This window comes from Protopterus annectens, chromosome 13.part0, assembly GCF_019279795.1.
Source record: "Protopterus annectens isolate FY-2018-M chromosome 13.part0, PAN1.0, whole genome shotgun sequence".
NCBI lineage: Eukaryota > Metazoa > Chordata > Ceratodontiformes > Protopteridae > Protopterus > Protopterus annectens.
The window spans coordinates 676,998,003-677,013,042 of NC_056747.1; the positions used below are offsets into that span (position 1 = coordinate 676,998,003).

The following is a 15,040-nucleotide window of genomic DNA, read 5'->3' on the forward strand; positions in this document are numbered from 1 at the left end:
GTGTGCGTTAGTTTGGAGAACTGCCCCCCCAACCGTTCACCCTTGCACTAGCCAGGCCTATTCAGTGTAAGGAGAATTTACTTGTAGGTTCTGTTATCCCAGTCGTGCCATGTTGAAAATGTTACCAAGTTTAATGTCTCTTCTCTGCTTGGCCGGTACTTAGTGGTCTGCTTTTTGGCTGTTTAACTAGAATCAAAAATAGCCTGCACTGCACCTTAATCTTTCCCCTCCCTTTTCTAATTAATGAGCTATACCCTACTGTTACTGGCAGCCTGCACTTTAATTGCTCTTTACAGTTACTGCTTTTGTGACTCTCCCTCTTTACCTGTATAGGCCGTTCTTTGTTGGTTTGCGTCTTCCCTTTTTTCATGCCCTGGAGTTCTCACAAACTAATGAACAAACAACTTCTAATTGGAACACATAATGTGGTTAGCTTTAAAAGTAGCTAAGTAAAAGTTCTTTTCCCATTTTTTCAAACATTTTCATACCTACCTCATTCTGCTGCCTAATGTACACACCTTTGCAATTTGCATACTTGTAACATAGTTCAGTCTATTTTTTTTACCTTAATACTTCAATACAATTTTATTGCCCATTCCTCTATAACTTCAGACTTACAGATATATATTTTTTCACCCATGGCAGCTGTACCACTTTCTCTCAGCCCACTATGTTTGTCCTCGCAACACTCGGGCTCACTCTGCACCTTTGTCCTACCCCCTTCCCAACCACCCCCACCATCCTCCACCCATACAACAAAACAACCAACCAAATTCACTGAGACATCCAACTGGCCTAACTCCTCAATTTGCATACTCCTATCATAGAAACACCCAACTCACTTCTCCAAATCTACTACAACAAAAATAGAATACAACTTCCATCCAGCTGACTCTGTCTTCCCCTAACCTATACATAATATGCTACTCCTGTCTACTCTGTTATACTTATCATACTCACCATTGCCACATCCTACCACCCCCCCCCTCTGCTGTCACTCTGTTTTCCTCAAACCCTGTGCTTCTAGTCAACAAATACCCATGAACTGCAAAATGGCACATAGCTTCTACCCATTAGGAACACAGGCCCTCTTTAGTTTAAAGCTATGTTAAAGATAACTACCAGACCATTATATTTATGTCAGGTCTAAGAGGTAAATATAAAATATGGTACAACTTCTCTTATCACACTTCTACTCTCCCACTCTGTAGAGACATCCACCCAAGTCCCGGACCAACTCTTCAAGCTAACCAAACCCCATCTAACCCATCAGCTTCTACCATTATCAATACACAACCCACTAATCCTAACCATAACCTACTATTAATGCACATGAACCTCAGATTTATCTACAACAAAATTCCAGATCTCCATGCATGCACTGCAACACTCAACCCAGACATTCTAATCACTGAAACTGCTAAAACCAAATACTAAAGATAAAGAAATCCTTCCCACAGGATACAATATAATAAGAAATGATGAGCACACAAAACAGCTAGTGGGTTTGCAATACTATTTAAAAACACACTAAACATCACCAGATACCCACTCAACCACCCCAACTATCCCCACACAGAAACATCTAGTTCTCTCTTACACCTGAACACACACAAAATTACTTGCATTGCTGCTATGTGTGTTCCCCAGGCAACAACATTCCCATTCTCAAAGTCTCAGTGTTTTCCACTAATGTAAATTGTTGTACTTGGGGATGTGAATATTGACGACTTACTTGTAAACACGGACTCCCTTACCCTTTCTACTTGAGTGAAACTGAATAGGTTAGTAATTACCTCACCCACCAGAATTGACAAACACAGCAACAGGCAGTCACAACTAGATTGGATCCATACCACCTCACCATCAATTAAAAACACCTTTGGCAGTCTCCCAGGCAATAGTGACCATCTCCCCACATTTATTACAAGACAAGCTAATCAGACCCCAAGCATACAGTATTAAAACAAGTATGCAGACTCTTGTTTTACAACAAAGATACCGTTCTAAACCCCTCCTCCCAATACAACTGGAATACTCTTCTTTTATATATTTATATATATATATATATATATATATATATAAATTATATATACATATATATAAATGTATATATTAAAAAAAAAAAACACCACTAAAAATTTAAGCTGTTAACAATTTCATTGACATTCCTTAACGTACTAATTGAGTTAACTCCCATAATAACAAAAAGAACCAAAAGTAACTCTGCTCCACGGCTCAACAAAGAAATCAGATGGCTCTCACACTAAGTAGAGCCATGGAAGACATGGTATAAAGATAAAACACAGCAAATGTTTAGACAAATTGGAAGTCGATGTAAACCGGTCAAACTAGACACACTTGCATTCTTTCACTCACTCACTCCAAGGCAAACATCACCACAATTCCAAGCAATTCTGGACAGCCATAAAATCCCTGCTGTATCCTGGTCAAGTGACCACCCCATCTCCTACTGTTAACACTGACACCGTAGCCACCCAGTTCAATACATACTTGGTCTGTCCCCTCTCTACCAGAATCTAATCTACCCTCCCATCTCTCTCTGACCCCACCAGCAACACACTTTTTTTTCTTTCCAACAAATATGTACCAGAGCTATCAAAAATTACCTTCAAAATTAAAACTACTGCAATCGCTGCTGACAAACTTCCACCCGTGCACCTTAAGTTAGCTGCTAATGCCCTGGCATACCTCATCTCAGTACTGATAAATAGCTCTATCATAGAAAACTATGTACCGACCATCTGGAAAAAAAATCACATTGTACCAATCGGTCACAGACCTTTCCAGATATTCCCTCATTGCAATTCTCTCCCCTCTGTCCCAAGACATAGAAAGATGCTTGCACTCACAGCTCCTAACCCATCTCATAAACGACAAACTACTCTTCCCCACACAGCATGGCTTTTGACCACAAAACAATACAACAACAGCTCTGCTTAGTTTCTCAGAAACCATGAGTACCAACAAAAAACAGTGGTAAAGTAATATCCACCTTGTTTCTGGATCTTTCAAAAGCACTTGACACCGTATCCAACCAGCTCCTAATTGATGAGCTGTCTTCCCCGTCACGGTCTCATTCAGCTTTTACTTTGTTCTGTAGCTGTCTCTCCAACAGACAACAGGCCATATGTAAAATGGAATCTTGAGCTATTCTACCTAACTCCCCTTTTTGTTGGTGTCCCACAAGGGTCAATTCTGGGCTTGGCCTCAACCCTTCCACTACTTCAGCAAATGACTCGAGACTCCTTCACCTTCCATAGAATCGTTGCTACAGGTTCATCATTTAATCCTAAATGTAAAGAAAAACCTAAGTTAATGCTTTTCACACCCAGAGCTCTCTCTAACAACATGTGCACCCTTTTAATTTCACTTCAAACACTACCACCATAGATTCTGTAACAAATACCAAACTTCTAGGAGTCCGAACCTAATAGACAGTAACCTAAAATTTAACCTGCATATCGCCATCAAGAAAATACTTTCTGTACTGAAACCAACCCTACCTTACAGACTCAAGAAAATACATGAGATCATCTTACCTTCTCTGCTCATCGCCAGTATTAGCCAACATTCAGGCCAATCTTAAGTTAAATTAAAGGCATCCTTTAACAAATAACTAAGTTTGCAGCTAATGCATCCTACCGTACACATCACTGCTTAACACCGAAGAAGCTCAACAGGCTAGAACTACTGCACCTTACAGGCACTCTGCTTTATATTGCCGACAAAACAATGCACATACAACACACGTCCTTCTGTACAAAACATTCTCAAGTGCTACTCCCAGCCATATTGCCTTTACTGAGGTAATCGGAGCCTACTTCTTCTTCTTTCGGCTTTTTCCCAGTTAGGGGTTGCCACAGCAGATCACCTGTCCGCTCATGATTGACAGTGGAGTTTTACGGTGTTGAGTTGCCAGCCCGGCGCCCAACCTTCCACAGAAGGCACACACTCATGCCTAGGGCCAGTTTAGGGTGTCCAATCCACATACAGCATGTCTTTGGGATGTGGGAGGAAACCGGAGCAATCGGAGCCTACTAATAACTTCTAAATCCTGTAATACAGCTGGAGACTCAGTGTACTCATTCTATGTCGCCAGACAGTGGAACTCCATGCATATCCCACTAAAACAGGACAGCTGTGCATCTAGCTTTAAGCACAACCTAAAACAGTGCCTAAACTCCTCCTGGCTCTGTTCTTGTTCACACCCGAGTAAGTCTCTGTTTCTGTCTTCCTCAGATCTCCAGGCTATCACCAACCCCTAATTTACCATCTCTCCTACATTATCCTGTAAATGTCAATGAATCCAGGCTATATTTGTAACTGTATACTGCTTTTCAGCACTCCTATGTAAATTAAATTTGTATATTGCTGTATATGTAAATACACACGGTTTATTATTGCATTACACTCTGGTAGAGATCAAATTGTGGTAACCTCTGTCTTGATTAATACCCATTGGATTAGGTTCATAGGTAGGTACTAGGCTATCTGCCCGGGGGTATTTATAAGCCTAGCCAGAGTGTGTCAGCTTTCACCACCCCATTGATTAATTAACTGATTCTCTGTCAAGCAGAGCCAATGAAGTGATCCCAGGGGTGTATTTTCTGTTACCCATTCACTCGTCAAGATTTCTCTTGGAGTATTAGTGAGGGGCTCTGCCTAATGTAGTTTGGAATTTTGTTCCAAAGCATGGGGAGTCTTTGTGACAGGAATCTATCCATCCAGCATGTTCTATTTCTTGTTGTGGCGAGGTTTAGCTCACTAGAGCACGTGGCTCTCAGTGACTTGGATTTCTTTAGGTGGAGCATGTCCATCAATTCTGAGTTGGGCATGGCTCTGTAAGTCGGGCAAAGATCACCTCTGAGTAAGTGATATGCCACTGAGTACAGCCGGAGTTTTTTCAGTCGGGCTGCATAGGGCATATTTCAGGCCAGTAATCCTCTTGGTGAGGTACTTTTCTGGTCTTTCCAGCTGTTGGAAGTGTCTTATGAGGTACATCCGAAAAGGGGCATTGTACTCTATGATGGGTCTGATGAGTGACGAGTAGAGGGGCACTATAACTGCTTCTAGATGCGAACCCTTTAGTAATTAGATGGGCCACATGGAAGGATTTCCTAACTACTTTGGCAATATGATTGTCAAAGGAGAGATTACTATATACCTGGGTCCCCAGATCTCTTATTATCTCTTCTGTATTAAGGGGGCTGCCACCTATGTGGTAATTCGTGGATGTTTTGGTTTTCCAAAGCAGGATGACTAGGCATTTTTTGGCATTTAGCTTGAGGCCATGACTTTGACACCAGGTGTCTGTTTCACTAAGGCCCCTTTGGAGGATGGCCGTGTCAGCCGGAGAGTCAATTATGACTCCCAGTTTGCAGTCATTGCCAAACCTGGTTAGCCATAGTCCTCCTGTGTTTGCCTGTACTTCTGAGAAGTGTATGCCGAGGGGTCCCAGGACAGAGCCTTGCAGGACACCACTTGTGACTGGTTTAGAGTCGGACCTGGAGCCTGCTATTTTTACCGTGTGAGTTTTGTCTGTAAGCCAGTTGGCAACCTATCTCGTGACATAGAGGTTTATGTTCAGGCTGGTGAGGTTTTCTGTAATACCAGAGTGGGGAATGGTGTCAAAAGCCTTGGCGAGGTCAAGGTAGGCTGTGTGAACCACCTTTCCCTCGTCTATGGCCTTGGTGACTGTCTCGAAGTCTACCAGGTTTAGTAGGCATGATCTGCCCTTAAAGCTGAACTGGGTTGGGTCAAGTGTTTGGAGGTTCCCAATGTCTTTGTTATGATGATGCGCTCCATAGCCTTGCAGACCAGACTAGTCAGGCTTATGGGGCAATAGTTACCAGGGTCAGTTGTGGCCCCTCCTTTGTGGAGTGGAATAACCGTTGCTGTGCGACATTCTATGGGCACATAGCCTGTGGAGGGGCTGTGGTTGAAAAACTTGTTTAGGTGGGGGGGGGTTAGTTTGTTCTGTAGTTTGTGCAAGACGCAGCCTGGGACACCATCTGGCCCCATTGACGCTGTGTTTTTGACTTTTGAAAGGGCTGTTTTCACCTGTGCGTCTGTGATTTCCGGGACACTACACTTTCCCGGTATTGTTGTGGGCCCTTTTGGGAGTGGGGGGGTGAAGTTTGCACTGAATCTGTCTGCCAGGATGTTGGCAATATCAGTAGGTTCAGTATATTTTGTGCTATTTTGCAGTAGTTCAGTGGATATATGCAAATTGCCCTTTGTTTCGTAACATAGCTAAAGAAGGCTTTGTGGTTATCTTTTGAATCCTTGGCTATTTTTTTTTTCGAAGTTAGCCTTGGATGATTTTATGAGGAACCTTAGTTTCTTACTGATACTGATGAGGGCTGTCTTTCCTTCTTGGGATTTGCTTTTTTTCTGAACTAGTTTCCTCTTCTATTGTATAGCCTGTTTATGTCAGGGGTCCACCAGACTGGTTTCCTTCTCTTAGAGGAGTGAGTCTTGGTTTAGCTAGGGATGGCGTGATCCATGCATCCTTGTAGGTGCTCATAGAGTGCATTTGTAAAGGTTTCTGCATCTTGGGCAGCATTATCCTTTAGCGTAGGGGCTGTGAAACTTACAGCCTCTATCTTAAGTAAGGTGAAGTTTGCTTTAGAAAAGTTTTTTTACTGTGGTTTCTTTATTTGGGGGTGGTGGTGGGGTGTGGACATCCAGAGTGATTAGTTTATGGTCTGATCTAACCAGTGATGGGTTGATCTCCAGTGTGGAACACCTGTCACCCATGTTGCTCCTGGTAGGGGAGTTTACCAGCTGATCCAGGGCATTTGAGTTGATGAATTCCAGGAAGCGCTGGGCCTGGGAGTCTGTGTTGGAGTAGGTTTCCCAGTTAATGGTAGGGTAATTGAAATCACCCAGTATCGAGGTGTTCAGTAGGACCTTCATGTTTTCTAGTGTCTCCAGAAAGGTGGAGTGGTGGTCCTGGGTCATGGAGGGTGATCTGTAGCAGGCCACAGTTTGCATTGCAGATTTGCCCGATGTTAGTTGCACATGGATGATCTCAGAGGTATCCTGCTGTGCCACTTGGGTATTGTTGATGAATATGGATACGCCCCCTCCTTTTGTGTTTCGGTCAGTGTTCTGTGGCCGAAACGTATGGTATGAGTTGTAGCCCGGTAGTGCTGGGGTGCTCGCTGGAGCCTTGAGCCAAGTTTCAGTTACTGCACAGATGCCGACGTTCTGCAGACTGAGGAGTGCTTCGATAGCGTGCATTTTGAAATTTAAACTCCTGGCGTTGAGTAGCATAACCCTCAGCTGTTTGTTAATGGTGCTGTTTACAGAGGTGGGTTTGACTTTTGAGATTTACCTAAAAAAGGCACTATGGGGGCAGCAAGAGCCTTGGCCAGTATTCGAAAGCCTAGGGCTGACAGGTGCAAGTGGTCTCTTGGGAAGCAACGCAGCTTGTCAAGTATGTCGTCCCAGGCTGACAGACATTGGATCCCCTCTGAATGACACCAGAAGCTTAGCCAATTGTTGAAATTGATCATTTTTTCTTTATACTGAGGTATCATTCTTGGTGAGGGCAGGATGCTACTCAGGGTCATACCAGCCTGGGCTACATGATCAGAGAGCTCTTCCATGTCTCTTATGTAGTCCAGGGAGGTACATCTCAGGTCATTCACACCAACATGAGCAATGACAGAGTCATATTTGTACTTGTTCTGGAGTGACCTGAGTGCTTGTGTTATGTGGTGGATTCTCTTATGTAGTCCAGGGAGGTACATCTCAGGTCATTCACACCAACATGAGCAATGACAGAGTCATATTTGTACTTGTTCTGGAGTGACCTGAGTGCTTGTGTTATGTGGTGGATTCTGGCTGCTAACAGGTGGCTAACAGTAACCTTCTGCTTGTCCAGCCTAGTGAGTGGGATGTCAGTGTGCCTGACTATAGAGTCACCTATTACTAGTGTGTTGGGTATGTTATTTCACCTTAATGGCTGTGATTGTGCAGCAAACTGATTTTGTGTTTTTATGTGTTTGATTTGTGACTGGAGGTGCAGGTTGTTTGGGTGTCTGCTTTGGAGGTCTCTGATGCTTTTGCAGGTTTTTATTTAGAGCCTCCAAATATGATTTTGTTTTATTTGTGTATTTTTTGCCAGTGCTGGTTTAGTAGGTCTATGTGTGGCTGGAGGAAGTGTTAACCTTCTCCTCTTGACTGTTTGTTCTAGTCTTGGATGGAGAGAGCTTAGCCTCCAGTTTGGCTATGTAATTGCATCGTTCGCATATGTTAGTGTTTTGTGATAGGAGGAGAGGGTTGTCTGTGTACATGAGGCAGTTGTAACATTGCCTCAGGATACCCAGATTCACCAGCTGGACTGGAGAGTACACCTGAAATTGCCCTTTGGTCATGCCTGAATAGTAGGGTGAGCTGCTTGGTTAGTGAGTCTTGGATGATTCTGAAACCCATTTCTACTGTTTTGAAACGGATTCTTTTTTATCTGTAAATTCTTTATAATTTTTGTAGTCTCAACTAGAGTTTTTCTCCCTGTGTCGCCATTGAAAATGGCCCCGAGTGCCCAGTCGGGCCATCCTGATAAGACTCATAATTTTTTTATTGCCTTTTGTTTATGGGAATAAGTTGCTTATGTATATTAATTAGCACCAAAATCTAACAAATATAAAACAAGACTCCCTTTCAGTTGTAATGCTTAGTACTTTAAAATGTTACTGAAAATAAGCTAAAGAAGCACGTAGTTAAAAGGCTCTGAGTAGGGGCCACATGACCACCACCATTCTGATGGTTCCCTGACCTTTGTGTTTTGTTAACTGTAAATCTTTTCATAGGTTCATAGGTTCATACTAGGCTATCTGCCCGAGGGCATTTATAAGCCTAGCCCATCGTTTTGTGGCTTACGCCACCCCTTTAGTATGGGGAACTATACCCATTATTTTGCTGTGCCTCTGTCGAGCAGTGACACTGAGGTAATCCCTGGGGTATATCTGCGATCTCCCATCCATTGGTCAAGATTTCTCTTGAACAAGGCCAGCGAGGTGCTCTGCCTCACATGTACCGGGATTTTGTTCCACAGCATAGGGAGTCTTTGGGTGATGAATCTATCCCTCCAGCACGTCCTATTAATAGCCGTGTCGAGGTTTAAGTCTCCCGCCCTTGTGGCTCTGATGGATCTAGATTTTTGAGGTGAAGCATATTCATCAAATCTGGGTTTGACATGGCCTTGTATGTTAGGCAAAGGTCACCTCTGAGCAAGTGGCGACTGAATAGAGCTGGAGTTCTTTCAGTCGGGCAGCATAGGACAGATTTTTGAGACCCTTTATCCTTTTGGTGAGGAACTTTTGTGGCCTCTCCAGCTGCTGCAAGTGTCGGGTCAGATACATTCGAATGGGGCATTGTACTCAATCATTGGTCTGATGAGTGATGAGTAAAGGGAGACTATGACCTCCCTTGATCTAGATGAGAATCCCTTCATGATAAGGTGGGCAATGTAGAAGGTCTTCCTAACTACTTTAGCTACATGGGTGTCGAATGACAGACTACTATCAACCTGGGTCCCCAGGTCCCTGATAACTTCTTCTGTGCTCAGTGGATTGCCACCTATTTGGTAGCTAGGGTAACCTTGTTTTTCCCAAAGGGTATGACTATGCATTTTTGGCATTTAACTTTAGGCCGTGGCTCTGGCACCAGTTATCCGCTTCTGTGAGACCCTTCTGAAGGATATCTGTGTCAGATGTGTTTTCTACTATGGCCCAGTTTGCAGTCATCTGCAAACTTTGTCAGCCATAACCCTCCTGTGTTTGCTTGTACTGGAAAAGTAGATGCCAAACAAGAGTGGGCCCAGGACTGAGCCCTGTGGGACACCACTTGTGACAGGCTTTGAGTCTGACATGGCGCCAGCAAATCTGACCCTGTGGGTTCTGTCACTCAGCCAGTTTGCAACCCATCTTGTGATGTATGGGTTAACATTTAAGCTGATGAGTTTTTCAATGATACCCGAGTGGGGTATTGTATCGAAGGCCTTAGCCTGATCGAGGTAGGCTGTATGGACTGCCTTTCCCTCATCGATGGCTTTGGTGACTGTTTCAAAAGTCAACCAAGTTTAAAAGGCATGATCTGCCTTTGACAAAGCCAAACTGGGTTGGATCCAAAGTCTGCAAATTCCCTATGTCTTTATTTATGAGGTCCATTATGATCCTCTCCATGGCTTTGCAGATAAGGCTTGTCAAGCTAATGGGCCGGTAATTTCCAGGGTCTGTGGAGGCACCGCCTTTGTGAAGTGGGACCACAGTTGCAGTGCGCCACTCCTGGCATGATCCAGAGGTAAGACTTTGATTAAACAGCTGTCCTAGCTGTGGGTTTAATTCCACATTGAGTTCGTGGAGCACACAGCCGGGGACACCATCAGGTCCCATGGATGCTGTGTTTTTTGCTTTGGAGAGAGCAGTTCTCACTTGGGCGCTGGAGATGTTTGGGGGCTGCACTCGTTTGGTATAGATATCTCTCCTTTGGGGAGGGGAGAAGTTTGCACTGAATCTGTCAGCCAGTATGTTGGCAATGTCTGTAGGATCAGTAATCTTCACATCATTTTGAACTAGTTCTGAGCATATCTGGGAGTTTCCTCCTAGGTTTCTAACATAGCTAAAGAAGGCCTTATGATTGTCTTTTGAGTCTTTAGCTATTTTTCTCTCAAATTTGCTTTGGATGATTTTATGAGAGCTCTTAGTTTTTACTTATAGTGATCAAGGGTGTCTTACCTTTTAAGGATTTTGCTCTATCTTGTAGTAGCTTCCTCCTTTTGTTGTAGAGTTTGTTTATGGCTGGGGTCCACCAGACTGGACGCTTGCCTTTGGTACAAAGAGTCTTTGTTTTGCTTGGGATTGCCTTATCCATGCAGTCCTGCAGGTGCTGGTAGAAGGCATTTGTAAGTGATTCAGCGGCTTGAGTATTGTTTTCCGCGCTCGGGGCCTGAAAGGAGACCACACTAGTCTTTAGAAGTGTGAAGTCGGCTTTTGAGAAGTTCTTTACTGTGGTCTTTTTATTTCAGGTGGGGTGGGATGAGGACCTCCAGCGAGATTAGTTTGTGATCTGATCTCACCAGTGAGGGGTATACTTCCGGTGCTGAACATTGTGCTCCCATGTTCGTGATGATGAGATCAAGTATGTTATCTCCTCTTGTGGGGATGGTGACTAGTTGTTCCATGGCATTTGAGTTTATGAATTCCAGGAACTTTTGGGCTAGGGTGTTTGGGCTTGAGTAGTGTTCCCAGTCTATATTAGGGTAATTGAAGTCACCTAGTATGATGGTGTTTGGTGATACATTTATCCCCTCTAGTGTTTTCAGGAAGGCCATGTGAGTTTCCTGAGTTTGTGAGGGTGGCCTGTAACATGCTACAATTTGCAGAGCAGTCTTGCCTATGGTTAATTGCACCTGGATGGTCTCCGATGCATCGTGCGTTGCCACCAGTCTTGAAGTGTGGGTGTCCTTGATGAATATGGATACCCCCCCTCCTTTCTTGGTATTTTCCGGATTTTGGGGCCGGAACGCATGATATGAGGTAAAACCTGATAGCGCTGGGGTGCTCTCAGGAGCCTTGAACCAGGTTTCTGTCACAGCACAGACATCGATGTTCTCCATACTGAGAAGGGCCTCGAGTCGTGCATTTTGAGATTTAGACTTCTGGCATTGAGCAGCATTACCCTTAGTTTTTTCCTTTTTGTGTTCTAGGGTGGTAGGTTTAGAATTTGAGCCTTGCCTAAAAAGGCACTATGGGGTGGCAAGAGCCTTTGCCAATATCCGAATCCCAGGGTGACAGGTGCAAGCCGTCCCTTGCGAAGCAGCGTGGCTTGTCGAGCATGTCATCCCAGGCAGACAGATACTGGATCCCCTTTGAATGACACCAGTGTTTAAGCCAATTGTTAAAGCTGATCATCTTATCTCTGTATTGTGGCATCATTCTTGGTGAAGGTAGGATACTGCTCAAGGTCAGGGTCATACCTGCCTGGGCTACATAATCAGAGAGCTCCTCAGTGTCTCTTTTCATGTAGTCCAAGGAGGTATGTCTCAGGTTGTTTACACCAGCGTGGACAATGACTGAGTCATATTTGTACCTGCTGTTGAGAGACCTGAGTGCTTGCGTTATGTGGCGGATTCTAGCGCCCGACAGGCAGCTTACTGTGACCTTCTCCTTACTCAGTCTGGTGAGCGGGACGTCAGTGTGTCTGACTATGGAGTCACCAGTGACTAGTGTGTCTGGCATTGTGTTTGGCCTTAAGGGCTGTGACTGTTTGACACTCTGACTGTGAGGTCTTTGTGTTGCGGGTGTTGTGTTCTGAGGTGGTGGTTGTTTGGGTGTCTGCTTTGGTGGCCTCTGCTGTTTTGGTAGATTTTTGATCAGAGCCTCCGAGTATGTCTTTGTGTGTTTATGTGTATGATTTGAGGTTGTAATGGTACTATGTGAGACTGGGTCTATAGTGTGTGTGGTAACCTTCTTCTCCTGACTGGTCTTGCCAGTCCTATGTTGAGAGAGCTCAGCCTCCAGTTTGGCCGTATAGTTGCATCTCTCGCATGTATTTGTGTTTTGTGGGAGGAGGAGAGGGTTGTTCAGTGTACATGAGGCAATTGAAACATTGCCTCAATATTCCCAGGTTCACCAGCTGAGCAGGAGAGGACACTAGCAACTGATCCCTCGACATGCTAGAAGGATAGACGAAAAACTTTAAAAAAAGATTCCGGGGGACGTGGGTGACCGAGAAATGGGGGGTTGCCTTTTTGGGGTACTATCTATGACAAGAGTGCCGTATCAAGGTAATAAGTACTGTAGGAGCAAGTGCTAGGTTTAATAGATGGAGAATAGTCTACTTGGAGTCAAGTAGAGATGATCTTTTCAGTTATAGGATACGCTGATTTGATCAGTAGTATAGTTCGAGGAAGGTAGTTTTAAGGGAAAATTTGAAGAGTGGACTTTAGGTAGCCCGAATAGTTTAAACCTGCTTAACCGGGACTGCCCTAGTGTGCAACAGTGGTCGCTCCCGCTTAAATCGCTAACGCGCTTAGCGCTTTATACCAGGGGGCTGGAAAAAGCTAGAAACTGGCCCAAAACGACCAATAAACTACTAGTTACTGGCTGAAACCTCACAAAACTGGACAAAAGGCAGCTCAATGCTTCCCACTCCCACTGGTAAGCAAGGTAACTTCCTTTCCCCAAATAAGGCAAGGAAAAAGTACACAGGAACTACAACCAAAGCCCAGGAATCAGCAACTCTGAAACTGGACTAAACTAGTAAAGCAGGAAAAACAAGAGATATTTTTTCTTTTTTTTTCACAAAACAGGCAGAAACAGGTACAGCAAACACTTATAAATGCTATGAATCAGCTACTACAGCTTACACAGAAGAATTTGCTACAAATACAGTCAAATAGTAACAAACAAGGATTCCAAGTGCAATATTAAGTTAAATGCAGTAAAAACAGCTTCAATGTAACAGAAAGGCAGGCGAAATACAGTCGCTAGGTATTCAGATGTGGAAAGCAACAAAAATATACTTAGTATCAAGAAAAGTCGCTTATTCAGCTCTCTGCAGCCTGGATTACTCTGCTGGCCCACGTGGAGTCTGTGCTGAGTAGGTACAAGCTGAAAGACGCGCGTTTACCGCGTTTTATACCAGGGGCTGGAAAAAGCTAGAAACTGGCCCAAAACGACCAATAAACTACTAGTTACTGGCTGAAACCTCACAAAACTGGACAAAAGGCAGTTCAATGCTTCCCACTCCCACTGGTAAGCAAGGTAACTTCCTTTCCTACAAATAAGGCAAGGAAACAGTACACAGGAACTACAACCAAAGCCCAGGAATCAGCAACTCTGAAACTGGACTAAACTAGTAAAGCAGGAAAAACAAGAGATATTTTTTCTTTTTTTTCACAAAACAGGCAGAAACAGGTACAGCAAACACTTATAAATGCTATGAATCAGCTACTACAGCTTACACAGAAGAATTTGCTACAAATACAGTCAAATAGTAACAAACAAGGATTCCAAGTGCAATATTAAGTTAAATGCAGTAAAAACAGCTTCAATGTAACAGAAAGGCAGGCGAAATACAGTCGCTAGGTATTCAGATGTGGAAAGCAACAAAAAATATACTTAGTATCAAGAAAAGTCGCTTATTCAGCTCTCTGCAGCCTGGATTACTCTGCTGGCCCACGTGGAGTCTGTGCTGAGTAGGTACCAGAGTGAGAATAGTGATCATTATGTGTATTACTAGTGAAATTAATATCTGTGCATTTCAGTGCCATCATTTTAAAGCAGTGTTGTAACCCTCTCCCCCACGAAAAAGTAAATTTTAATCCCTACCTGTAAAATGTTTTAGTTCGTGTGAATTAAATTTGTCCTAAAACATCTTTAATTTAACCCGCCGTTGGTGCAGAAGGCTGTGGCTATAGTCCCACAGCAGATAGTTTACTGTTTTCCAATACTGACAGTGCATTGCAGTATAAGGGGGGTGCTGCACTCCTAGATTGTGCCAGCCTTTGGATGAGACGTTAAACCATTGCCCCATTTGCCTGAGATGACGATATTAGAGATCCCATGTTACCTATTGAAAAGCGCGAGGGAAGCTACCTTGTACCCTGGTCTCCCCTGCCACATCAATGTCCATGTAACAACTGAGAGACACCTGTTGTAGTATTAGAAACTCAAACCATTTGGAGAAATTAAAATTTGGAGACAGAACTAACAACGTAAAAAAAATGTTAGTGTATGTCCTTTTTCTCAGGGCAAATAAAGAGTGGGGGTTATTAAAAAGGTCTTTTAAATGTGCTTTCAACTGCATTGTTTTGCTTCATCAAAGATGATTCATTCCTGCTTGGTTGTCCCAGATCGCATTCTACATCCGTGACCTTCTTTTGATACCTCTTTAGACGCCGTCTGTGCAGTGGGAACTTGGTCATTCCTGTGTACATTTGCTAAGCACTGTAAGCTTGACATGTGGCCAGATTCATGAACACCTACATTGTGTACACTTAAGT

The 15,040-nt window shown here is 43.7% G+C and overlaps 1 protein-coding gene across 2 annotated transcripts in view; it reads left to right on the forward strand.

Annotated features, from left to right (window-relative positions):
• WDR81 (WD repeat domain 81) overlaps nucleotides 1-15,040 on the forward strand; it is a 626,861-nt gene that overhangs the window by 13,014 nt on the left and 598,807 nt on the right. The gene's annotated exons all lie outside the window — the stretch shown is intronic.